Raw genomic sequence first — 27,644 nt, 5'->3', positions numbered from 1 at the left:
AGAGCCAGACAGTTTACTGCCCACAGCACAACAGACAGCTGGAACACCAGCGTGGTGGTGCTGGTTCCCCATACTCAAGTCTCATGGGTGAGGTCATGTGCCAGGTGATGTCATCTTGTGAACTGGATAGAATGCACCTGAGAAGCAAAGGGCCTGGAACCCAATAAACCCATCTGCTCCCTTGGGAGTGAGCATTTGCACACAAGGCATGCTGTGGTCTCCTTGACCAACTTAACACGACAGAAAGTTGGTTAGGCCTTGAAGTTTGACATGCTCAGCAGGGACGTGCAGGGACGTGCAGGGACATGCAGGGGTGCTCGGGGCTTGTGGCTGACTGCCTCTGACAGATGTGGCATGAGATGGCTGCACCATAATTTACTTAATCCTCCTGAATTTTTTATTTTTTTAATTAATTTCTACTTATGAACACTCTATACCCCTCAAGCAAATCATGCTCTTTTATTGGTTATCTGAAAGTTTACACTTTGTTCCTATAGTAAATAATCTTGTAACTTTGTTTTTCATAAAATTTTGCCCACCTTTCTGCTGATTTTCTTAGGTTGGGTTCCAACGATAAGTGAAATCACTCACTGGGTTGGTGAATGTAACATTTTAAAGACTCTTGATAGGTAGTGCCAAATGACTTTCCAGAATTTCTATCAACGTACATTTCACACCAATATATGATGACACTTGTTAATTTACTCTCCCCAACATTGTTTTTAATCATTTAACTTTTTGATATAATTAAAATATTTTTTTCTCTTTTCTCAGTGTCAGTGGCGTGTGTTGTGGCTGTTCTAAGAAACTTGCCTTTGTGTCTCAGTATCTGTATACGTTAGAATGGGAAAACTATAGCAGCTTTCTTCCCAGGTCATTTTTTTCTTCATTTAGTCAACAGATTTTTGTTGAATTCCTATTAAATACTGAGCGCTGTGTGGGCCTTGGGCTTTAGAGATGATCAGAGCCCTTAGATGCCTAAGGACATAGGGAGAAGGAGACCTTTAACCATTAATCAAGAAAGGGACCTTGTTTCTCTGGATAGCAGATGGTTTATATAAATTTATTTATCTGTTGAATTCAGAGAAGGGGTTCTTAAAAGATTCAGTAAAGGTGCAGACTCCTCTGCCTTTCTGCCTTGTGAATAAGCTTAGTCTGACTTACTGAACATAGGCTGGTGGTTGAACTTTGTGTTCCTCATTTCTTAGCATCCCTATGTCCTCCCCTGGTGACTGACGACATTTTTATAGATATCCCTGCTCCCAAATTGTGTTGTTTTGAAGGTGAGTCTATGATTTAATTCTGAAGAGTTTTAATTTATGTTTATATAGGGAAGACAGAGTGTGTTTAAGGAAACCCCGGTTTGAAAGAAGCATCAAGACTTACTTGATAACTTTGTCTTTTAATACTCTTTCCAAATGCATTGTAAATGATCTTTCATCGGTAGCCTTGATTGTGGGCAAATTGTCTTTCTTTTCCAGCAAACATCTCCTTCCTACAGGATTGGGGTAATGATTCAGTTGTACCTGCCGGCAGGCTTCTTGTGAAGGATTAAGTGGGATGGTTCATGAACTTCAGGCACAGATATCATGTCTGATGAGTGTTAGAAATGAGTGTTATTTATCAGTAAATACTTCTCAAGGACCTATGTGTGGTGCACTATCCACCCTCAACAGCAGACTGAAGATATCAACAATGACATTTTAAACATCTTTAATTAATGATAATGAGCACATTAATTTCCATTTATCTTATTTGTTCAGGTTCCCCCTTTATGTAGTTTTTTTTTTATTTAACTTTATTGAGTGTTTTCATCTGTCAACTTGGCTAGGTTGGGCATCCAGTTGTTTGATCAAAGAAGCACTGAGAGGGTATTTTGTGGATAAAGATCATTGGTCAGTTGATTGCATCCATGGCTGATTACATCTACACCTAACAAAGGAGATGGCCTTCTGCAAGGAGAGAACTATTATCCAAACAGTTGAAGGCCTTACAAGGAGAACTAAGGATTTCAGCAGCCAGAGAGAAGAATTTCTATTTCTACACCAGCCAGCTAGCTTCTCCTGGGGAATTCATTGAAACCTTCCTAAGGATTCCCAGCTTGTGGCCTGCCCTACAGAATTAGGACATGCCCATCCCTACGGTTGTTTGAGCCAATTCCTATAATAGATCTCATAATATTTACATGTACATATCCTTTTGGTTCTGTTTACCTGAAGAACCCTTACTAACACATTGAGGTATAGTTTATGTATATCCATTTAAAGTATACAATTTGATGAGATATATTTAACAGATATATATACCCATTTAACCCCTTTGCTGATCAATATACAGAATATTTCCATCACTCTTCACAGATTCTTTTTAAGTGTCTCCCTACATATATATGTATATCTATATCTCTATATATGCACACATACAGAGGATGATATGTGATATGTATATCACATGGAATTTTGTTCACAACATTTTTTTTTATGCATGGGCCAAAAACTGGACCTGACACATGGCAGACGAGAATTCTACCACTGAGCTACCTGTGTACCCCCTCCTCACAGATTTTTCATGCTCATTTGCTGTCCATCAGGCAAACACTGATCTGCCTTTTTTTTTAAGCATTTTTTTAGTTGTATAATATAACATATATACAAAGCAAAGAAAGAACAAAGCATTAATTTTCAAAGTACACTTTAACAAGTAGTAACAGAACAGATTCTAGAGTTTGTCATGGGCTACCATTCTATCATCTCGATTTTTCCTTCAAGCTGCTCAAAACACTGGAGGCTAGAAGGAATATTAATATATTAATTCAGCCATACTCATTTGTTAAATCCCATTTTCTCTGTTATATCTCTGCTTTCTCCTATAGGATCTCCTATAGGGATCTTTGGGCAATGCCCGTTCTGACTTTTTAATGTCAAGAAGGGGTGTCCACACTGAAGGATAGAGGTATGTAATTAATTGATAATCCTGGAGAGGCTGGTCCCTCTGAGTTCCAGGATTTATTTGACCTAGGAACCCTCCGAGAATCATATGTTCCAGGACTCCAGACCTGTTGCATGAAACTTTTTATAGAGTCTCTGTTCGAGCCCTAGGTTTTTTTTTTTTAACTTTTTTATTGTATAGTGTAATATATATACGAAGCAAAAAAATAAAAAAGCAGTAGTTTTCAAAGCACTCTTCAACAGGTAGATCCCAGAGTTTGTCCTGGGCTACCATAATATTATCTCAGATTTTTCCTTCTAGCTGCTCCAGAATACAGGAGGCTAGAAGACTTAACTATTTTTTTTATCGCCACAATCAACTTTTTTCTTTCTTTTTTGTGAAAAATCATATACATACAAAAAAGCAATAAATTTCAAAGCACAGCACCACAATTGGTGTTAGAACATATTTTGGAGTTTGACATGGGTTACAGTTCCACAATTTGAGGTTCTTACTTCTCGCTGCTCTAAGATATTGGAGACTAAAAGAGATATCACTTTAATGATTCAGCAGTCATATTCGTTTGTTAAATCCTATCTTCTTTGTATAACTCCACCATCACCTTTGCTCTTTCAGTTCCTATCTTTAGGGGTGTTTGTGAGCCCAGGTTTTCTTAAGAATCAACAGGAGTGATGTTGATTTGGGTTTAGCGCTTGTGCTGGTTTGAAAGGATGTATGTCTCCTAGAAAAGCCATGTTTTAATTAAAATCCCATTTCATAAAGCAGAATAATCCCTATCCAATACTGTATGTTTGAAACTGTAATTGGATCATCTCCCTGGAGATGTGATTTGATCAAGAATGATCGTTAAACTGGATTAGGTAATGACATGTCTCCACCCATTTGGGCAGATCTTGATAAGTTTCTGGAGTCCTATAAAAGAGGAAACATTTTGGAGAATGAGAGAGATTCAGAGAGAGCAGAGAATGCTGCAGCACCACGAAGCAAAGAGTCCACCAGCCAGTGACCTTTGGAGATGAAGAAATAAAATGGCTCCCGGGAAGCTTCATGAAACCGGAAGCCAGGAGAGAAAGCTAGCAGATGATGCCGTGTTCGCCATGTGCCCTTCCAGCTGAGAGAGAAGCCCTGACTGTGTTCGCCATGTGTCTTCTCACTTGAGAGAGAGACCCTGAACTTCATGGCCTTCTTGAACCAAGTTATCTTTCCTTGAATGGATTCCTTAGGTCGGATATTTCTATAGACTTGTTTTAATTGGGACATTTTCTTGGCCATAGAACTGTAAACCAGCAACTCATTAAATTCCCCCTTTTAGAAGCCATTCCGTTTCTGGTATATTGCATTCCACAACTAGCAAACTAGAACAGCGCTGTTTAAATGAAGCTTGCATAAAAGCAGCCTCCAGAATAGCCTCTTGACTCCAGACTCTATTTGATCTTTCTTGACCACTTGTACCTCCCTGCCCCCCCCCCCCCCCCCCATGGACAGGTTTGGGCTTATGCCTTATTTTATTACACTTCTTTTCCCCACTTTGGTCAGAAAGGCATTGTCGATCCCACAGTGCTAGGGCCAGACTCATCCCTGGGAGTCACGGCCCACATTGTCATGGAGACTTTAACCCCAAAATGTACCATTTAGTATACTTAGTGGGGAGGGCAATGATCCTCCTTGCAGAGTTGACCCTAGAGAGAGAGAGACCACATCTGAGCAATGAATAGGCTTTCTGGAAGCGACTCTTAGGCCTTATTGGTGATAGTCTTAGCTGCTTACCTACAGAGATAAGTTTCATAAGGGCAAGCCTAAAAATCCAGGGTGTGGCCTGTTTTCTTGAGCATCTCCAGTTGTTGAGAGGGTACCTGGGATTTCCCAGATTGGAGAGTTTAGTATTTCTCTGTGTGTGTGTGTGTGTGTGTGTGTGTGTGTGTGTATTATTATTATTATTATTTCTCCCTATTCAGATCCTCAAGGGACTCTATCAATATTTTTTAATTATCAGCCCGCCATAGTCTGAGGTGTAACCTGGTATTATATTAAGTTATGGAGAATTACAAGGCCTTGTTCCCATTCAGGACTCCAGGAGTTTGCATGGTTTAATTGAGCTATCCAGAGAGGTTGATTTAGATTATTTGTTATAGAAAGTTTAGGTTCTATATATAATAAACCTCTCTGCCTTTGATCTCTTACAGTAACTGAAGATCTAGAGAACATACACTATCATCTTTTACCCTGTATTCTAATTTACCTTAGACCTAGCCAGATTGGCTTTGTATTAACTCTAATTGAGGCCTGGTCTCCTTTTTTGGTTACTTTAATTAGTATATATAGCTGTGTTAACTTTCAGGTATCCAGCACTCCATTTCTGGGACCTAGGTGTCACAGAGCTACTCAAAGTTCCAGGGAAATACCAGTTGATACACATATAGCTCAGTGTCTCAGAATGCAGAAATATATCTACAACTTCAGACCCAATGTGGCTGCTATGAGGGTCCACAATCTAGGCTCCCATTTCCTTATACAAGTTTTCTGAGAGAGACCTTAGCATATTTGTTTTTTTGTTTCTGACTTATTTTGCACAGTACATTGTCCCCAGGGTTTGTTCAGCTTGTTATATGCCTTCGACGTCACTTCTTTTTTGTAGCCTTACCAAATTCCATCATATAAATTTATCACAGTTTGCCATTGTGCTTCTCAGTCATTGAACCCTTTGGCTCCCTCCATCTACTGGGTATCATGGATGATGTCCCAAATAAACAAGCCATGTCTTTCAGTATCTTCTTTGAGATGTGCAGTCGGCAAAACTCTCAATTTTAGACAGTTGTCATAGGTCCATAATGACAAAGAGCCAGCAAACACAGCATCACCAACTTTCAAATCAAAACTACCCCTTATCACTTGTCCTTCTTCTAGGTTAGTTGCCCCTGGTAGTGCTGTGGTATTGTTGATATCTTCCTGTTAAATATTGACCATAGCATGCGGTTTAATTTTATCCCCATATCCCTCCACCATTGACTTAAAATTAAATTTATAATTATAAATTTAACCAGTGGGATATGCAGCACTATACATCCCCTTTCAATCGTATTCCCCTTCAAATGTGACAATGTTACTTATAAAATAGTTACCATCACTTCTATCCATTCCCTTGCTTTTAGATTCACCCTCTTTGGGTGGCCATTCCTCCATCTCTAGTTTTTGTGTACCTCTAAGTCTGCTATATTCTGCAGTGTAGCCTCCGGGATTACCTTTACCAGAGTCATAATAGTGAAATTACACAGCATCTGTCATTTGTGACTGACTTATTTCACTCAGCTTTATGTCCTCAGGGTTCATCCATGTTGTCATATGTTTCGGTCCATCATTTTGTCTTACTGCTGCATAATTTTCCATTGTATGTATATACCACATTTTGTTTTTCCATTTGTCTGTTGATGGGCACTGTTCTGTTTTTTTGGCAATTGTGGATAGTGCTGCTATGAACATTGGTGTGGAAATGTCTGTGTCACTGCCTTCAGCTCTTCTGGGTATATACTGAGTATTGGTATTGCCACGTCATAGGGCAACTCAATATTTAGTTTTCTGAGGAATCGCCAAACTGTCTTCCACAGTGGTTGCACCATTATACATTCCCACCAACAGTGAATAAGTGTTCCAATTTCTCCACATCCTCTCCCACATTTGTAGTTGTCTGTTTAATAGCAGCCATTCTTACAGGTATGAGATGATATTTCATTATCGTCTTAATTTGCATTTTCCTTATAGCTAATGAAAATGAGCATCTCTTCATGTGCTTTTTAGCCATCTGTATTTGCTCTTCAGAGAAGTGTCTATTTGTATCCTTTGCCCATTTTTAAATTTGTTTTTTGTTGTTGTTGAGCTGCATAATTTCTTTATGTATATAGGATATCAAACCTTTTTCTCATATGTGGTTTCCAATTATTTTCTCCCATTGAGTTGGCTGCCTCTTTACCTTTTTAACAAAGTCCTTTGAGGCACAGAAGCTCTTGACCTTCAGAAGTTCCCATCTGTCTTTTTTCTTTCGCTGCTTGTGGTATAGGTATAAAGTTTAAGAAGTTAACTCCTATTTCTAGAGCTTGAAGATGTTTCCCTGCATTTTCTTCTATAAGTTTTATGGTACTGGCACTTACATTTAGGTCTTTAATCCATTTTAAATTTGTTTTTATGTAGGGTGTAAGGTAGGGGTCCTCTTTTATACTAATTGGCTTTTGGTGACTACAGAGGAGTTGCATTTCCTATAATTTTATATAAGTGCAATTGTATATACTTCATGGTGTCAGGCTTCTTTACTTAGCATGACATTTTTGCGGGTTTTATTGGAGTTAGGGGGTATCAGTCATTCCTTATAATACTGAGCATTCCATGGAGGAAAATACCACATTTCATTTGTCCATTCGCCTGTTGGTGAACATGTGAGTTGTTTCCACTTTTGGGCTCCTGTGACTAAAGCTGCCCTGAGCATTTGTACAAGTCATCGTGTGGATGTGCTTTAATTTCTTTGGGATGAGAACCTGTGAATGAAATGATGAGGTTGTATGGTTATTTTTTTTTCCTTAACCATCTTTATTAAAGTGTACTTGACATATAAAGGGCTGCCTATATTTAAAGTTTGCAATTTAATAAATTTGATGTGTGTATAAGACTGGGGCAACCATCACCACAATTAAAATAACGAGCATCTCCAGTTTTGGGGGGCAGAAGCTGGTTTACATGTAGGTCTCTTATTTCCTCTGCAGTGTTTCCTCTGCGGCCCAGAACCTAGTGGGGGAAGTACGTGGTGAGCATTTATTTAATCAGACTTAAATTGGACTAAATAAGATAAGTAAAGGAGGTTGTTTTTTTCATTTTGAACTTTTGGATCCCCCACATCAGCCACACATGATTTGCAACAATAGTTTTTCTCTACATTAAACATATACCTAAAAACCCATTGACTGGCACCAAATTTGATCTGATTTAATCTGGAAGCCTGGTTTGTGTGAAATTTATATTGTATTAAATATTTAGGTTGCCAGGTTGATGTGTGAACCCAAGGTGGTGAATGAGGGATGTCAGCGGTTCTGACCCTTTGAGTGGTGTGAGAGGCTTGGTCCATGGTCCGTCCTCATGCTCCTGGTGACTGTCCACCCCTCCCCCACCATGCATGTGCCTTAAGACTTTGGGAGAAGAAAGAAACTCTTTTGGGAAGAATCTGGTAATACCTGAGCATTGCCGTTTTTTCTCGACATGTTTTTGTGTCTTACAACCCAGCCAAGATTATACATGCCTTTTGGGCAGGACATCTTGTACTAAACAAGAAAAAAGTTTCATCTTCTATGGACTATGTTCCACTTTATAGTTAATTCGGCATTTTACATTTCCAGTATCAAATTTAATCTGAACAATCACTTTGTGATGTGACATCTGTGACATTATTTACATTCATTTGGTCAAGGGAACAAACTGGTTTTCAGGCTCTGGTACATTTCCTGCCTTCCTAAACCAGAAGCAGCACTGTTTTTCATTATAGCTCAGGGAGCAGTTAATTGATAGTAAGGATTTTCCTCCAATAAGATACTTTTCTTTTTAGACATTTTGATTTATTATAGCTTTGTATTAAGTTTTTTTATTTATTAAAAAAATTAACAACAAACAAAACATTAAGATATTCCATTCTACATATATAATCAGTAATTCTTAATATCATCACTAGTTGCATATTCATCATTTCTTAGAACATTTGCATGATTTATAAAAAGACAACAGAAAAAGAAATAAAATGATGACAGAGGAAAAAAAAGATTATACATACCATACCCCTCGCTTTCATTTATCACTAGCATTTCAAACTAAATTTATTTTAACATTTGTTCCCCCTATTATTTATTTTTATTCCATGTGTTCTACTCTTCTGTTGATATGGTAGATAAAAGGAGCATCAGACACAAGGTTTTCACAATCACAGAGTCACATTGTGAAAGCTATATTATTGTTCAATCATCATCAAGAAACATGGCTACTGGAACACAGCTCTGCATTTTCAGGCAGTTCCCTCCAGCCTCTCCACTACCTCTTGAACAACAAGGTGATATCTACTTAATGCGTAAGAATAACCTCCAGGATAACCTCTCGACTCTGTTTGGAATCTCTCAGCCATTGACACTTTGTCTCATTTCACTCTTCCCCTTTTTGGTCGAGAAGGTTCTCTCAATCCCTTGATGTGAATTCTCAGCTCATTCTAGGTTTTTTCTCAATTCCTTGATGCTGAGTCTCAGCTCATTCCAGGATCTCTGTCCCACGTTGCCAGGAAGGTCCACACCCCTGGGAGTCATGTCCCACACAGAGAGGGGGAGGGTGGTGAGACTGCTCGTCATGTTGGCTGGAGAGAGAGGCCACATCTGAGCAACAAAAGAGGCTCCCTTGGGGGTGACTGTTAAGCCTAAATTTTAAGTAGACTTGACCTATCCTTTGTGGGTTAAGTTTCATATAAACAAACCCCAAGACTGGGGGCTCAGCCTATAGCTTTGGTTGTCCATACTGCTTGTGAGAGTATCAAGAATTCAACTTGGGGAAGTTGAATTTCTCCCTGCTCTCACCATTCCCCGAAGGGGGCTTTGCAAATACTTTTCCACTCACTGATCGAATCACTCTGGGATTCATCGGGGCATCACTCTGGACAAACCAACAAAATCTCATGTCCTACCTGAGATTCCAAGTGGTACTTTTCTTTTTTCTTTTTTTTTTGCGTGGACAGGCGCCAGGAATTGAACCCGGGTCTCCTACATGGCAGGCAAGAACTCTGCAATTAGGTACTTTTTACTGGTAATTTCTATGAAAATTTCTATGAAATGTAGATGAAAAAGCTCTTTTCCTTCATAGTGGAAGAAAGCCAGAAGTAAACTTTCTTTTCTTCTGAAGTTCTGAATCTGTTAGAAATAGAGAAGAGAATTAGAAGGTGGAAATCAAGCTATCAGATGTATAACTGGTAAACAGCAGGAGATAGAAGAGTCCCTCTAACTTCAAACATCTGAGAGTATTTTGCAAATTTGTAAAATCAGTTGTTTCTTCCTATTTCTTCCCCAGTAATAGGATTTTTGTGAACAGATCACCTGAGGTTGTCGTTTGATAACCAGTAACGATAACTGATAAGTACCATTGATTCTCTGAAAGCTCCCAAATTTGTATTTCTAGCCATCTTCCTCCCCCTGAGTTTCAGGCTCCTCCATCTCACTGCCTTGATGTCTGCCCTGGAATCTGACCAGAGTGTCTCACACTGTGTGGCCAAGCCGAGCCCCTGAAGCTGCCTCTCCCAGTTTTTCCCATTCTGGGAAATAGCATCCCTAGCTACCTAGATGTTTAAGACAAATGTTTAGAAATCCACCATGCTTCCTCCCTTTCTTTCGTTTTCCATATCTAACTCAGTGGTACAGTTCATTCCATTTCCTTTGCTAGACAGTAAAGGAATTTGTTTTCTCCTCCTTGGTGGCTGCTGTGGTTGTGGGGACCTGGCCTCGCTCACCCATCCCAGGCATGGGGAAGGCATGCTACTGAGCCCCAGCACTGATGAGCTGCCCCTCTGTAGAAGGACCCAGAGAGACCCAGAGGGGAAACATTTTGTAGAATAATTATTTGTTACTATTATAGGGACACTTGGTATTTCTTTGGGTAATGATAGCACCTGCAGGTTGAGAATGGTTTCTAAACCTGGCAGGAATATTTTTGGAACTGAAAGGGATTTTTTTTTTAGGGAGAATAAACCATCTGAAATAATAGTTTAAGAGCTTGGAGATATCCTTGAATAAATGCCCTTTCAAAAATAAACTGTTATTGCTTTTTTTTTTAACTGAAATCACCTGCCTTCTAGTTAGATTAGATTTTAAATAAAACAGTTTTCTACTTAGTTTGCTTTAAAATCAGCAGTAGATGTCAAGAAGTCATCTGGTCTGCTGGCTATTGTGGAACTATCTTCTGCCTTTTTGGCTCCGCTCCTGGCTGGGAGGTGGGCATGGTCAGTCTTGTAGCAACCTCCTCTGTCATGTGCGGGTGATGGTTTCTTCTTAGGGCCTGTGGCGTGTCTCCACTGATTGTTTGTTCTCTGTCTGCCGAGTGAAAGGATGGGTGGAGCACACCGATTTTGTAATGTTGGTCTTGTGGTTTTAGAAGGAGCCAGGGTTTGTCTCATTACTAAGGCAGAGGGGAGTGCAGGAAACAGGAAGGGGCTATGCAGGCGTGTGTTTCAGAGAAGATGTCCAAAGCCAAGAACAAAACAGCAAGCTCCTGCATTCTCCACCCCTCGCCCCTAATGTTTAATTCTTCTTATTTGAGTTGTCAGAGAGCTTTGCTTTTATATCATGAGGATCATCTGTGCTTCATGTTTAGTGAAGGGAGGTTTTCCCCCCTAAAAATTACTTACTAAATTAGGTTTAGAAGTATGCGGACAACCTGGTGAATTAATTTACTCATTTCTGCCTTTCTCTAGACAATAATCCCGTTTACCCCAAATGATAAAAGTAGCAGAAGGAGAATTTTTTGAAATATCAATTGAATTTATCTAAATGGGTCTGGTACTTGTAATATATTACTGGAATTCAATTAAAGAATGAACTTCCTAATAGCCTGGTCATCATTGCCTCACTGCATTAAGCACTAGGCTTGTTTGCTTTGTAAACATTTTCATTCTGACCCAGGACTGTGTTGAAACCATCTGTTCATCAGACAGTGGAATGATTTGTATTCATATTGAGCTAATGGGACATCCAACATGATCACTCTATGATTACCTAAGAGTATTTGAAACTGGTTCAGCAGACATTTTTCATCTCTGAGAATGGTAATCTTAGTTCATAGAATCATAACATGTTTAGATGTTCATAACATGTTTAGATGTGAAGCTTAATAACCTGGCTCAGCACTTAATTCAGGTGGAGCTGGCTGTGAGAAAGCCTTGAGTAGAGGCTCTTCAACTGGTCTATGAAGAACAAGCAGGATTCAGAAAAGTAAAACATGTTAAAATTTATTTTTATCTAAGTAATGCATGTATATAGCTTAAAAGATCATATACCACATAAATTAGCATTGTTCATAATAGCCAAAAATTAGAAACAACCCAAATATCCATCAGCTGTTAAATGGATAAATAAAATGTGGTATACCATATAGTGAGATATTATTCGTCTATAAAAAAGAATGGGTTTCTGATATATGCTACAATATGACTGAACCTTGGAAACATTATGCTAAGTGAAAGAAGCCAGATAGAAAAAACACATATTATATGTGGACAAATCCATGCGGACAGAAAGTAGATTAGTGTTTGCCAGGGCTTGGGGTGGGTTATGGAGGCAGGGGGTATGGGGAATGACTTTCATTGTTTTTGGGATGATGAAAATATGCTAAAATTAGATAATGGTGATGCTTGGACACTTTTGTATAAACTACTGAATTATACAATTTAAAAGGGTGAATTTTATTTTTATGAATTATCTCAATTAAAGTAAATTGTCCCTTAAGGAGATTCAACACATTGATAGCAGGTTCAGGTTAAAGTTTTTTCAAATATTAAGTCTTCATATAAATGGTAGAGTCCTCTGTGTAACCAACACTAATGCGATCTTTTATATTTGGAAGCACTGTCTTAATTTCAGCTCCCTATTTAGAAATCTACCTAAAATGTGCATTTTAAATAACAAATAGAATAAACACTTGCCACCTTGGAGGAATAAAAAGATCATAAAGTACTAAAAGGGTTTTATAATGAAAAATAGCAATTCCTTGCTCCATTCTGGGTTCCTTTCCTTAGAGACAGCTATCTTGAGTTTTTCTAGCTGTTTGTCATTTGATTTATCTCCATATTTAAAATTATGCATTCTCCAATTATTTCTTGATTGCTGATTTCAGACATCTGTTGACTTTCTACTACGATTATGTTTGTTCCCTCCTGAGTCATATTGTGTTCCACAACCGCCTTGTCTTTCTTGTACAACTTTTTTGTTTTTACTGGTGCTACTAATTACCTCAATTCATCATTTGCTTAGTTTTCTTTAAAATTGTGAGTTGTTTTTCAGAATCCATCTCTGCCTCCATGCTTACTTATGACATTTTCTATCTACTTAAACACATCAGCCCTGTTTTTCCCTCTGAACCATGCCCATCATTTTTCTGCTGATAACTAGAGGAGTTGCTCTCTAGGTCTGCTAAATGAACTTTGTGTTTTGACTTCCCTTCAGAGTCATTTTGGGACTATACTTTATCACACTTCTTACTGGATCACCTTTTCCTGGGTCCCATGTCTTCCTTTAAATGTGCAGAAGGATGTGCTGTAGAAATTTCCTAGGGAAAGGTATTTGGGTGGTTTGTGTTCTTAGTTTATGTATTTGAAATGTCTTACTCTACTTGCATGCTTTTGTGGATTTGGTTTAAAACTCTAGATTGAAAATAAATTTTCTTAGATTGAAAAAAATAAATTTTCTTCTGATTTTGAAAGTTTTTTTTTTTCATGAGATTTATCCATGTTGCATGTAGCCATAGTTTGTTCATTTTTACCAACAATTTTTTGAAAGAAAATCTGGCTCCTGTTCGTGAATATTTAGGTGGTTTCCAGTTTGGTGCTCTGGCTTAGAATGCTGCTGTGAGCATTCATGGTTGTCTTCCTGGTATTCACGTGAAGAACATGAACCCAGCAGCAGTTACGGACAATGGGTGATTTCCCCACTGATCTACACTGCCAGCTCTCTCCTGTGTTACGTGTTTATATCTATTTGGGGCTGTTCCTGGGCTCTATATCCTGTTCTGTTGGTCTTTGCTATGCCAGTACCACACTGTTTAATAATCTCGTAAACAAACAAGCCAAACCTGCTGGGCTATGATTTGCAATGGAATTGACTCTCCAGGTCTCCTGAAAGATTTTCTTTAGTGTATGGAGTAGTCTTCCTGTCCATGAGCATAGCTTCTCTCTCCATCTACTTAGGTTTTCTTTAAAGTCTTTCAATAAAATTTTAGAATTTTTCCACACAAGTCTTACACATCTTTGATAGTTTTATTACTGGGTACTTTAATTGCTATTGGTTCCTAATTTATTGAAATACATTTTGAGTTTATATGTTGATTTTACAACCAGCAGCCTTGTTAAACTCTGTTAATGATTCCAATAATTTGTCTTTAGGTTGTTATACCTTTTCTAGGAGGACGGTCAAACCAGTTGTGAGTAGTAATGGTTTCATTTCTTTTCCTTTCTAATCTTACATCTTTTTTTCTTGTACCGTTTAATTGGCTAGGACATTAGGGGCTTAATTGTCTCTCCAAGTTCCTGGTTGAGAAAGATTGGGCTGAAAAATCCTCTAGTACAGTGTGAATAGAGTTGCTACTAATGAATAGTTTCCCAATCTTGTTGGAAAAGATTTCAGCGTTTCCACACAATGTCTTTTCTGTATGTACTTACGTGATATTGTAACAAGAATATACAACTAAATCAATGAAATAGCATAGACCCATGCTGTCCAATAGGGTAGCCATTACTGAGTACTGGAAATTTGCTGTAGGTTTAAGATGCACACTGAGTTTTGAAGTTAACACAAGAACAAAGAACGCAAACTATCTCAATAATTTTTATATTTATTACATGTTGAAATGTAGTGTTTTAGATATGCTCAGACAAAATATATTTATTATTTCACCTGTTTCATTTTATTTGTTTAATGTGACTACTAGGAAATGTTAAATTACATATGCAACTCACATTATTTTGGGCAGTGCTGGTCTTTAGTTGATAATAATATGGCCAAAATGTATTAAATGTTATGTCTGCTCTGTTTTGAGTACTTTTGCAATAACCTTAAGAAGTGGGAAAAATGGTCTCCATTTCCTAGATGAGAAAATTATAAGAGATGGAGAAAGTAACTAATTTGGATACAAAGAGCTAGTAAGTGGTAGAGCTAGGAATGGAACCCAAACAATTGAATCCTGGGCCTGTGATTTTAATCACTATTTTGTGCTGGTAATGGTGACACTTCAGATCAGTGGGAAAAAAGAATGTCCTTTTCATTAAATGATGATGACAGTTGACTGAGTATTCAGAAAAAAGTTAGATCCCTGTGTCATTCTATATTTAAAAAAAAAAATTCCTAATGGAGTATAGATCTAAGTATAAAAAATAATTTTTTATTAAAAAAAATAAAAATAATGATTTTAGAGTGAATTTTCTTACAGTTTTATTGAGAAGGGACACTATTTCCTCAGAAGGTCACAATATCCAGAAGTAAAAACAAACCAAAACACCTACAGGTCTGACTATGTGTGAATGAAATTTTGTGTGACAAAAGTTCTATATAAATAAAGTTAAGCCAGGCAATATAGTTGGATAAAATCTTGGCAACATATGGAAGTAAATGATTACTATCCAAAATATATGAAGAGCATCAACAAACCAATAAAAAGAGCAACAACAGTGAAAAAAGAGTAAAGGGTATGAGCAAGTCACAACAAAACCAATAGCCAATAAACATAAATGTATTCAATATTCCTAATAAATAGAGAAATACAAATGAAAACTATCAGATTAGCAAGGTGTAAAAAAAAGAGTGCTGATGTTTTTGGAAATAGACATTCTTATAATTTGGGGTAGGGGTGCAGGTAATTGGTGCAACCTTTCATCAGGCAATTTGACATTAGCTATTTGAGTTCACAGTGCTCATATGTGCACCCAGTGCCCAGCTTTGTTTCTGAACACCGAGACACGATTTATTCCAGGACTGAAGCAGGACAGGAAAAATGAGCCTGAAAAAGCGGGAGGAGAGTAAGGAAGCACCAGAGCGAGTTGGAGTGTTGAGAAACAATTGAGCCAGCTTGAAGAAGCACCCAACCACTGCCTGACACTAAAATTAATGGCAAAAAAGTTATGTTAAGAAACACAATATTTGCTTAGTCTCAGAGTATCTCCCCATAAGGTACTTAAAAATTACAAGGGAAAACCCGTCATTTTACAGTGGAGACATCTGTTACACACACCAATTCCAAGTGTCCAAATTTTCCAAACAACTATCACTAATGATGAGATTCATTGGCATCATGGACCCTGGATGTATACACCAGGAGGGCACAGCGTCACTTCTTGTGCTGTTTTTACCATAAGTGCATGACTTCACTCTAATGCGGAGAGAACCTTCAGCAAACCCAAACTAGGGATATTCTACAAGATAACTGGCCCATCCTCTGCAAAAGTGTCCAGATCCTGAAACCAAAAGAGACTAAGGGACAGTCCAGTTCAGATGTGATCAGGGAGATGTGACAGCAAAATGCCCCAGGTGTCCTGGATTGGGCCCTAGGCCAAAAAAAGGACGTCAGCAAGAAAAATGGGGAAAGTCAAGGAACATCTGATTAGTCATCAGTGTTGCGTCAGTGTTAATTTCGTGATTTCAGTCATTATACTGTGGTCTCTAAGATGTTATTACTGTAGGACAAAGGGTATATGGGAACTGGGTATTCTTGCAACTTTTCTGTATGTCTAAAGTGACTCAAAATAAAAAGTTAATAAGTGCTTGTACCATTTGACTCAGTAATTCAGCTTTCCTGAATTTCTTCTTCAGACACCCTACTGCATATACAGAAAGATACATTGTAGCATAACTTGTGAGGCAAAGTATTGGAAGCAGTGTAAATGTTCCTCCGCAGGAAATCTGTAAGTGCAGTGCCCACATAACTGTGGGATGCATCCACTGAAAATAAATTGAGGTAGATTGATAAGCCCTGCTGCAGAAAAATTTCTAAGACTTATTAATGGAAAAAAGTAACTTGTAGAGCAGTACGTATTATTTAATCTTTGTTATGTAGGAAAAAAACACTGTAAGCTTTATGTATACATGTTTGGTATTTGCAAAGGACAAGGTCTGGAATGACAGTGTCAGCGTGTTCATAGTGGGCTCTTATGAGCATAGTGGGAGGTTTGGGAGGTGGTGATAAAATAAAACTTATTTTTTGTATTCTGTATGCTCTGCATGCCTGCCCAACCCCACAAGAGGAGGAGCGCAGTAAGCGTGTATTTCTTCTGTAGTATAAAAAGAACAAAGCAAGGTATACTTTGGCTTCAATTAAATAATTCTCTTTTTGTGTTTTAAAATAACATCTCAGGAGGATCATTTAATATCTGTGCTTCATGTAATAAGTAGCTCACCTTGATAATTTTTTAAATGACTGGAATTTACCCTTTGGGAAAACTTTCTTGCTGGTTCACAATGGTGGCCCTTCAACTAATTTCAATAGAGAGGAGCTGTTGCTTTGGGTGATTTCAGAGGTAAGGGAAATCACTTGAAGACTTCCAAGCTGAATATATCTATCTGATTGCCATAGACCGAGTTCAGTCCATCTTGAGTGGCCAGAGGAGGCAGCACAGTGGAGAACAAATCAAGGGACTCCGTGCCAGTGGCGAGGGGCAGCATGCCACAATGGGAAGAGCATGGTGATGGCAGGTTCTGGTCTGTGTAGCCGCTGCATCCCTTCAGGCACGTGTCTTAAACTTGCTTTACCATTGAGGATGTTGTTTTGAAGCTCCAAAGAAATTGTTTCTGTGAAAGTACTTTGGAAACTGATATATTCTTTACCTGACTGTCAGACAGCAATGGCATCTATCTACTTGTTAGCATAACAGAACCTACCAGACTCTAACATTAGATCTCTGAAGGCCTTCCTATCCTGTTATCTTTGAATCCTAATTTACTCAGTCTTCTTTTTCTGTAAACTTTTTTTTCTAAGCAGGTTTCCTGGCTGAGAAGAGACTGTGCAGTCCAGCCAACACAAATATTTGCTCTATGACTTTGGGCATAGTGTCACTTTTTGTGATGAAGATTTGTTTGGTGAAGGAAAGTTAGGTTAAAGGCTGGATCCTCAGAAAGATGAAATGTTATGTGCATGCAGAAATGCGGGGAGGTCCCTGTGCATGGTGGGCTTCTCACAAGGTATTGACAGTTGACAAGGTTGGGGAGCTGGCGGCATCAGGTCTTGAAGGACCTCTTCTGTTGGACAGCTCTATATAAAGATGTTCTTCGTCTCCCAGACCAAGCGTATTCACCCTGAAAGGTGACGTCTAGTTCCTTCAAGATCATGGCCCCGGTGTGGGATTTGAATCTCCCCTTAAATGCCAGATAATGCCACGAAGACAGTGGATTTTCTCAAGAGTCACTCCTCCTTTTCTCCACCACTCCTCTGCCTCTCCCAGGGACTGATTTTGGGTTTCTTCCTCTGGGAGGCTGGGATACCCTGGGCCTTCCCAGCTCATCCTTGGTTTGCAGTGCAGCAATTTATATTATTGCTACTGCTCCCACCACCGGTGTCTCCCACAAATAGCAGGCTTACGGTGCGCTCTCCATCTGCAGGCTTACTGTGCGCTCTCCATCTAGGTAGCCCACCAGCTAGTCAGCGTGTGCCCGGCACAGTTCAGCAGGTATCCCTGAAGCGAAGCAGTAAAAATGTAAATCTTTTTTGCGTGGTTGAAGAGGACCAGGCTATAAATTTTTTGTGTTACAAGTTATGTATATCTATAGCCAGCCAGAAAATGGGGAAACAGATGTTCTAAGTGTATTAGACTTTCAGCATACCAGAAAATGAAGCTTGGCCCTAAGAAGACACTGGGAAATGTGTGAGCCATCCTTCAGAGTCCCCAGGCGCAGATGCCCAGGGCTTGTCCTGGAGAGGTCTGGTGTGGCCAGGCCCTGCAGGCATTGCGTAGCTGATTTCCTTGGTCCTGCGTGGTGATCATTGTCCCATCTGGTGAGAACAGCAAGAAATAGGAGGTTTAGAGAAGAGTATGAAAATATCTCACACACCACAAAATTTTTAAAAACAAAAAACTTTTCTTTGTGTTTTTTTTTTTGAGATGTTTCTGAAGCTCAGATTTCAACTTCTCAGTGATTCCCATGCCACCACTTCATTAAATACTTCAATACCCCCGCATACTCCTGCTTTCCTTCTTTTTCCCTTCACACTTATCACCTAACGTGCTTTCTAATTTACTTGCTGATTGCACATATTTCATTTTGTCTGTATCTGCCTGTAAAATATAAGTACCCATTAGCTATTACCTATTTCCACAAAGTAGCCGGAGTAGATGGACAAAGACAAACTGATTTTAGTACTAGCCACACCCTTTCAGATAGCAGGTACTGGTGAATACCACCAGAGCAGGACACTAGGTAGAGCACAGATTTCCTCCTTTTCTCCATATATATTTAAAAAGTATTTTAAATCCATTGCAAATTTTCATGACTAAAATTCATAAATAATTTCAAACCTCTTAACAATCTCTTCCTATAACCAATAGAGGGCAGCACAGATTATATTTACCACATAAAATATTTTTAACTTAAAATTTAACCTTTCAGGGTAGGCCACGGTGGCTCAGCAGGCAGAGTTCTTACCTGTCATACCGGAGACCGAGGTTCGTTTCCCGGTGCCTGCCCATGCAAAAAAAATAAAAAATAAATAAAAATTTTTTTTAAATTAACCTTTTATTTTGAAATTATTTAAACTTAGAGGACAGTTGCAGAAATAATAAAAACCCATACTAAGTGATGGAAATGTTTTGGTGAAGGAGGGTTATGGTGGTAGCACAACACTGCGAGTGCAGTTAACAGCACTGAAATATGTATCTGAATATGATTAAAAGGGGAAATGTTAGATTGTATATCCATGGTGTTGTCTACACTACAACTACAGTACACAACAGTAAACCCTGAGTTAAACCATGGACTGTAATTAATAGTAGAATTATGAAAATGTGCATTGTCAATTGTAATAAATATTCCACAGTAATGCGAGGTGGTGGGGTGGTATATGGGAATCCTGTATTTTATGCATGATTGTTCTGTAAATCCACAGTCTCTCTAATAAAGGAAAGTAAACTGTATGGAGAGCTCCAGCATATACCCCTCATACCCAGATCCGCCAATTTTAACATTTGCCATATCATTGTTTGTCTATCTGTCTGCCTTCTGAACAGTTGAGAACAAGTTGCACACATCTTGCTCCTTGAACATGTAATACTTCCATGTATATTTCCTAAGAACAAGGGTATTCGCTTATGTAATACCTTAAGGGCAGACTTGTAGCTTTACTTTAAAGGACATTTAAAAAAGACTGTGTCAGTCACTTCCTGGTCCAGTCTGAAGTTCAGTTCACCTTCTTTCTCACTTGTGAGTCTTCCTCTTTCTTCTCTATTTTCTGGAGAAAGGTGCTTCTGTTTAGCATCACAAATACGTCAAATTCAGATTTTATAAACTGTATGTGACATTCTCAAATATCTGTTGAGGTGAGGTTGGAGGTGGCTAGGGGTGCAGGCTCATAGGGAAATGGGTCCAGTGTCCCCCGAGAGTGGGTAATTGCTTTAGTCAGAGTGCTCCTGGACACCCACCGTCCTTGTTCTAGGGGCTGCGCATCTCTGGACAATGTCCTCTGAGTAGCTGATGAATGCTGTGGACTCCCTTCTTGGGGGGAAAAAACCCACATAAACTCAAAACCATATAAATTTTCAGTTTTATGGCATTGACAATGGATTTTTCCACATAGAAAAAAATAAGGTCAGTCTTTGTGAAAAAGTACACATTTCTTATTTTTTTTCCCTGCAAAATTAATGGCAACTTCTTGGAGAAAATTTAAATAAATTCAAATTGTATACATTTTATGTGTAAAACTAGCAAAACAAAGGGCATGCCCCCCCCCCCCCCCGCATCTAGTTGATTTTGACTTTTTCTTTTGATGATAAAGGTGTAAAATTTCAGATTCACAAAGGTACGTACTGGCAAATGCAATCAGAAACCCCATAGCTTGCTTTGCCAGGTGCTAGGTAGGTATATGTCAAGTAATCACAGCTTTTTTGAGTTCTTCGTGACACATTACATACTTCCTTTGTCCTTAGGTTATTTTTCCCAAGGGTCTGATCACACTGTCTGTGTCTCTGAAGAAGAAAATCTACATCTTATTTTTTGGGTAACCCAAGCAAAAGTTACCTTCAAAAGAGGTTGGCACTGTATCCAGGTGTTTTTAGAGGGGAGGACTGACAAGTCTTCGTCAGCCTCCCGCCCAGCTTGCAGGTGCAATTCCAGAGGTTTTAGAGCATTTACATCATTTTCTGTCCTATGCTCCTCACCCAAGGGCAGCTTGTCATACAAGACCTCAGCTACAAAGACAGAGACCACCAAGAAGCAAAATGACTTACCTCCAAATCCCAGAAAGGCTTCAGGGTGTGGGTGTCTCAGAATTGAGATATGGAATGAGGCTAAAAACTGAAGCCTGATTTAAAAGCATTCATGCTGGATAGTTAAAACTCCCAGATCGTCTTACCTGTTGTAGCTATGCAATTTCTCTTCCACTTTTGGTAAAGCATGAAGGTTTAACATTTGAACAAGGCTGTGAATGCAAAGAGTACATGAAAGTTACATACTTACTTGGGAGGTCCCGGTCCTTTCTCCCTCTGCTAACTTCCTAAATGCTGCTGGCCAGGGGTATAGCGTACATGACCCCAGTAGAAGATTGGAGAATACTTCTTTGGGTCATTTGACCAGCAAAAAAGACCCGACAGAGCTCTACATATGGGAGTCTCTACCTATGGGAGTCTCTACATTTATTATATGACAGTGACACCTACCAGTCGATAGGCCATGCCATCCACCCTGAGCTTTTAGTCAGGTGGTTAATGCTTCACTGTTTGAGTGAAGCAACAGCCTGTTTTTACTAGACATATGTAGGAAGCCCTCAACATTAACACAAGAACAAAGCAAACAGAAGAAAAGAAATTTGAGGAAACAGATTGTGGAAGGTGTAAAAAAAAAGTCTAAAATATTATATTCACCAAACAAGAATAGGATGTGATAAAAAAGAAGTATTCAGTCAAGTGAGTTCTTGCAAATTAAAAGCAGCAGAAATAAAGCAATCAGAAAAGTTGGAAGGTGAAGTAGAGAATATTTCCTAGAAAGCAGCTTAAAAGGAGATGAAAAGTTAAGAAGGAAAAGATAAGTGAAATTTAAAGAACCATAGTGGAGGTCCAATGTCTAACGAAGAAAGAGAACTGAAAGGATAGGAAATTACTAAATATAAAACTTTGGAACTAGGGTCTACTGAATGGTTAGCATAATACATAAAAAAGGACTCATTCCTAGACAACTTATCAAGAAATTTCACAGCACTAAGGGTAGAAACTAGATCCTAAAAGCTTTCTGGGAGGGCAGAAGGTGATATACTAAATACTGGAAATCAGACTCACCTATAGCAATATGAATGCCTTCAACATTCTGAGGTATAAGAATTTCTACTTAGACTTTTATATCTAGCCAAATTGTCAAGTGTGAGGGAAAAAAAGATATTTCAGAGACGTGCAAAATTTCCAACATACAACAAATCCCCTCCTTTGATTCCTTCTGTGTTAGTCATTAGAGGGTATGCTCCACTAAAATGTGCAAGTAACCCAAGGAGGGAGAAAACATGGTATCAAAGAAATGGATCTAATGTAGGAACTGGCCTAGGGCATTCCTGGAAAGACACTGTGAAAGCTGGCCTCAGGGGCAGCAAGACCAGCTTGGAACAGGAGGCTGGAGATTTCTGGTGGGGAGTCTCAGAAAGCAGATGACTTGGTATGTTTGATCATAGTGGTAGTATCATACCTTGGTGGAGAGTTTGGTGATTAACAGTAGTAGATCTAGAAAACTAAGCAAGCAGGAAAAAAAAATCGCTTAATGCCTCTATGGTAATTTTAATCGTAGTACATTATATATGTTTTGAACATGTTTATGAAAATACTAAATATTGATTTAATCAAAGAGTTACATGTAATTGAGTAGATATGTGTCAGAGGGGGAAAGGTAAAGAGTTTGTGTTTCCTCTTCTGTGGTGTGTAGTTGATGTCTAGAACTGAAAAGTCAAGAAGCAGTCATGTAAGCATTTTATATATAAATGGGGGGTGGTAGTTAGCAGAAGAAATAGCTAAAGAGGCTACTTTTATGGACCAGGACCCACGGGTGGGGGACAGAGTTTGGCAGGAAACTGCAGTTTTGTCTTTTAAGCCATAGGTAATATTTACTTTTAAAATTAAGTGCTTGTTATTTTGACAAAAGAAAAAAGAAAGAAAAAAAAAAAACCCAAAACCATGAGGTGAGAGATGAGCGTCTTTCTGTTCATTTTTTAAACAAAAACACAATTTTTACTACCTATGTGTTTTGATCATAAGCTTTTTTCATTTAGCGGTATAGCATGAACGTCTTTCCTTTTCTACAAAAATTAATCTACAGCATTTCCCAATTACTTTTGATAAGTGGCAAACAATAAGTCATTCACAGAAAGACAGATGTCCACACCAAATAAACATACCAAAAGTTACCAGACATTACTGGTAATCAGAAGTATAGATATTAAAATACTATTTTTTACCTCTTTTAGTTGGCAAATATTTTAAATGGTAATACTTGCTGGATGAAACCGTGGTGAGGCCACCATTTTGAAACACAGCTGGTGAAACAAATTATCACTTTAGAAATCTATTTCATAGCATGTATAATGAGCCTTAAAAGAGTTTACTTATTTTGACTCATAAATACCCTTCTGGGAGTTAATCAGGAAGTCATCAGAGACGGGCACAGAGGCCAAGGCCCATGGATGCTGCAGCATCAGAGATGATATGGCGACAGATAAATGTCCACAGCCATTAAAATACTGATCTGTCCAATTCTGATCCAACATGTTTGGTTTCTTTGTAGCTTCCCCCTGTCCATATTTCCCTTTTCTGACAGGAATAAACTTGGTTCCCATTTTTTTCAGGCTTGGTGCCCTCTAGTTACACTTCCTTCCCTGTGGATTCCACCTGCAGCCTCCTTTGCCCGTTGGATTGAGCAGGAGTAGAGAGAGGGTGGAAGGAGAGAGAGGGCAAGGTGTCTTCTCTCTAGCTCCTCCCTACCAGGTCGCTGAGGGTCCGTAGAACCCAAAGCTCCAGCCAGGCGACCTGCATTCAGCTGCCCTCTGCCAAGGAGCCGGAGACCTTGGAGACCTTGGCCTGTGCCAGCCTGGGAAGCCTCCTCGCTGCTCACTGGTTTCCGTCCCTCTTGTTGACAGTCCTTTCTTACAGCCTGTCCAGTTCCCATGCTGAGTGTACCTTTGTCCCTTGAGATTATGAATAACAGCAGGTATCCCACTAAAGAGAATCTTTCCCTGAAACATTACATAAATATTTATGTAAATTTTCTTCTAAAGTAAGATCAAGCCATTAAATATTTGAATATTCTTACCTTACCATCACCAGATGGGGTGAAGCTCAGTAAAGGATTAAGGCAATTTGAGGCATTAATTGAAAATGTAAAATGATATTTTATGTCTTGAGTCCAAACACCTGCATCAGAATTCCCTGATTCATGATTTTTAGCCTGAACAGATATAGTGTTTTCTTCTACTTTGTTGTTTTAGTGATGATTATGGGGTCCAGCCAGCCCTCACTCTACTGTCTCATTTAGCCAAACCCCATTCTTTCTCAGGCCTGCATCTGTATCATCATTCTCTTCTGTAATGCTCCATTGTTCTTCCAAATGGTTGTTGAATTTTCTGTACTTTACATTTGAATAAGTACACTGACCTTCCTCTCACAGTCTTGGTATGATAGTTTGTTGCATTTTAGGGGCAGGGCAGGGCAGCGGAATGCCTCAGTTGGCCCAGGATGGCCCCGGGTCCTACCCACTGTCTGAGGAGTTACTACCAGCACCAGCTGCAGACATGAAAATGTCCCTGTGTGGATAGTAAAGTATGTAGCCATTCTCTTTATGAGTGAGTTGATTATATAATTGGGCATGTCAGTAGTTAAATTTCTTCATTAAGGAATTTGAAACATGTATTTTCATTCATTGCTTCATTTTTTAACAATGTTATTTGTTGCGCTAGATTTAGCAAATGCCATGTGATATCGGGCCAGGTATGCCCTACCATGCTGTCAGCTTCGGGGCGGCTGCCTGACCCCCACACCCAGAAGCGGCACAAACCTGTTCTGAAGGCATGGGAAGCTAAGAGCATGGCAGCTCCATTCTTCTTGCCCAGGCCAGAGGGCTTGGAGTCATCCTGGATTTCTTTCTTTCGCACTCTTCATGGAAATCTACCAGCAAGTCTTTGGCTCTTCCACAAGCATAAATACAGCCAGAGCCTAGGCAGTCATTGTCGAAGCTCCCTTGGCACAGCTGTCAGGGCCTCCCAGCTGGGCTCCTGGCTCTAGCCCTTACTCCCCCACCATTTGCTCTTATCCACCAGTGAGCACAGTGTTGTTACAGAGGAGGGCAAGGCACTGCACTTTCCTTGGAAGCCTGGCACTGGCTCCTCATCTCACCTGGGGTAGGCATTTGATTCCTGGAAATGGCCTCTCAGGCCTTGTTCAGGCCTCCCCACTCTGGCCTTACCCCTGCTCCAGCTCCTGGCCTCCTTGCTGTTCCCAGAGAGGTCTGTCCTGACAGTGCCCCTGGCCCTAGTGCTGCGGTGTTTACCACCTGACATACTGCACATTGACTAATTTGCTTGCCTGCTTCACCCGTCTCCCTATAGAGTATAAATGCCACGAGGGTAGGTATTTTTATGTTTACTTCTCTGGTGCAGCACCCATGCCTGGTAGTTACTGCTGAATAAAAATGTGTTTGAGGGCCATGGTGGCTCAGCAGGTAGAGTTCTGGCCTGCCATGCTGGGGACCCAGGTTCGATTCCCAGTGCTTGCCCATGTAAAAAAATAATAATAATAATAAAATAAATAAATTCCCCTTTAAAAAAAAACAACTGAGGGGGGACTCTCTGCGTGGGACATGACTCCCAGGGGTGTGGACCTTCCTGGCAACATGGGACAGAGATCCTGGAATGAGTTGAGACTCAGCATCAAGGGACTGAGAAAAACCCTAGAATGAGCTAAGAATTAACATCAAGGGATTGAGATAAACTTCTCGACCAAAAGGGGGAAGAGTAAAATGAGACAGTGTCAATGGCTGAGAGATTCCAGAGTCGAGAGGTTATCCTGGAGGTTATTCTTACGCATTAAGTAGATATCACCTTGTTGTTCAAGATGTAGTGGAGAGGCTGGAGGGAATTGCCTGAAAATGTAGTGCTGAATTCCAGTAGCCATGTTTCTTGATGATGATCGAACAATGATATAGCTTTCACAATGAGACTCTGTGAATGTGAAAACCTTATGTCTGATGCTCCCTCTAGCTACTATATCAACAGAAGAGTAGAACATATGGAATAAAAATAAATAATAGGGGGAACAAATGTTAAAATAAATTCAGTTTGAAATAGTGGTAAATGAAAGCAAGGGGTAAGGGGTATGGTATGTATAGTCTTTTTTCCTCTATTATCATTTTATTTCTTTTTCTGTTGTCTTTTTATTTCTTTTTCTAAATCGATGCAAATGTACTAAGAAATGATGAATATGCAACTATGTGATGATACTAAGAATTACTGATTGTATATGTAGAATGGAATGATACCTAAATGTTTTGTTTGTTAATTTTTTTAATTAATAAAAAAAGTTAAAAAAAATGTGTTTGAGTGAAAAGAATTGAAGTTTAAGATTCTAGATTTGATTATAACAAGATAGAAACTTCTGTATAACAAAAGATACCACAACTAAAGTTAATATTAAGTAACAGATTGTGATAAAATAATTGCAACATCTAATACAGAGGATTAGTAATCTACAAGTTGATAAGAAAAAAAGACAGTTGATAGAAGAATGAGCAAAGGATGTGGACAGGCAGTTCACAGGAGAGGGAATACACAAATTTACGGCAAGATCACCTGCATCACTGCTAATCAGATGGTAAATGCAAACTGGAAACAATAAGAAGACATCATTTTCCACATATCAGACTGGCAGGAATTAAGTTTGATGCTGCCTGAGCTTGGGAAGCTGTAGGAAAATGGCAGGTGCTTTGGCAGTGTCCACTAAAGCTGGACTTGTCTAGATGTGATGACCTAGCCATTTTGCCTTTGGGTGTCAGCTCCAGAGAAATACTCTCCCATTTGACAGCAGGTAGAGTGTAGAAATGACCTGTCTTCTTGAAAGTTAGGATCATCCTCAGAGAATCAGACCTGGCACCAGAAGATGGGAAGTGCTGATTTGGGAATCATTAAACTCTTAGGTTTTGAAATGGACTGATACTGGGATTCCTTGTGGATGGAGGTCAGAAAGGAGAAGATTTAACTGTTTTTTTGACGTTCTAAGTCAAAGGGTAAAAGGCTGAATTTGTTAGTTGACTCTACAGAAAAAGTATTTAAAAATATATATATGTTTATATTTATTTAACTATTATTAGGCAAGACAGAAAAGGGTGGGATGAGTCTCTGCCCCGTGATGCATCAGCACCTGTGGTCGCCTTCAAATTATGATTGGTGACTCTCCATCTTGCTGTTAGCCTGTGTGTTTCCAGCTCTTTAACAAGTACCAGGGCAAAGGACAGCAGGTTCAGGCTCCCCACCAAAGAGTACAGGCACCTGCGATGCCAACCAAGGCCTAGTGGAGGGGGGTGTTGGCGGACCAGAAGTGAGCATCATGCAGCTGGTCAGTTCTACAGCCAGCAGCCTTCTTTGGACTTTGGCTGAGCCATATAACTTTTGGGATTTCAGTGTCCTTGTCCGTGAATGGACATGAAGACAACACTTGCCTCGCAGAGGTGCATTCAGGAGTAGGTGGGTTAGGCCATGTCAGACTGGGTTCA

The 27,644-nt window shown here is 39.3% G+C and overlaps 1 protein-coding gene across 4 annotated transcripts in view; it reads left to right on the top strand.

The window, feature by feature from the left end:
• Positions 1–27,644, top strand: part of CYTH1 (cytohesin 1) — a 108,459-nt gene that overhangs the window by 13,419 nt on the left and 67,396 nt on the right. The window lies entirely within an intron of this gene.

The sequence above is a fragment of the Tamandua tetradactyla genome, chromosome 6 (genome assembly GCF_023851605.1).
Source record: "Tamandua tetradactyla isolate mTamTet1 chromosome 6, mTamTet1.pri, whole genome shotgun sequence".
Classification (NCBI taxonomy): Eukaryota; Metazoa; Chordata; class Mammalia; order Pilosa; family Myrmecophagidae; genus Tamandua; species Tamandua tetradactyla.
The sequence above is the reverse complement of the archived record's forward strand: the minus strand, read 5'-3'. Positions and strand labels throughout refer to the sequence as shown.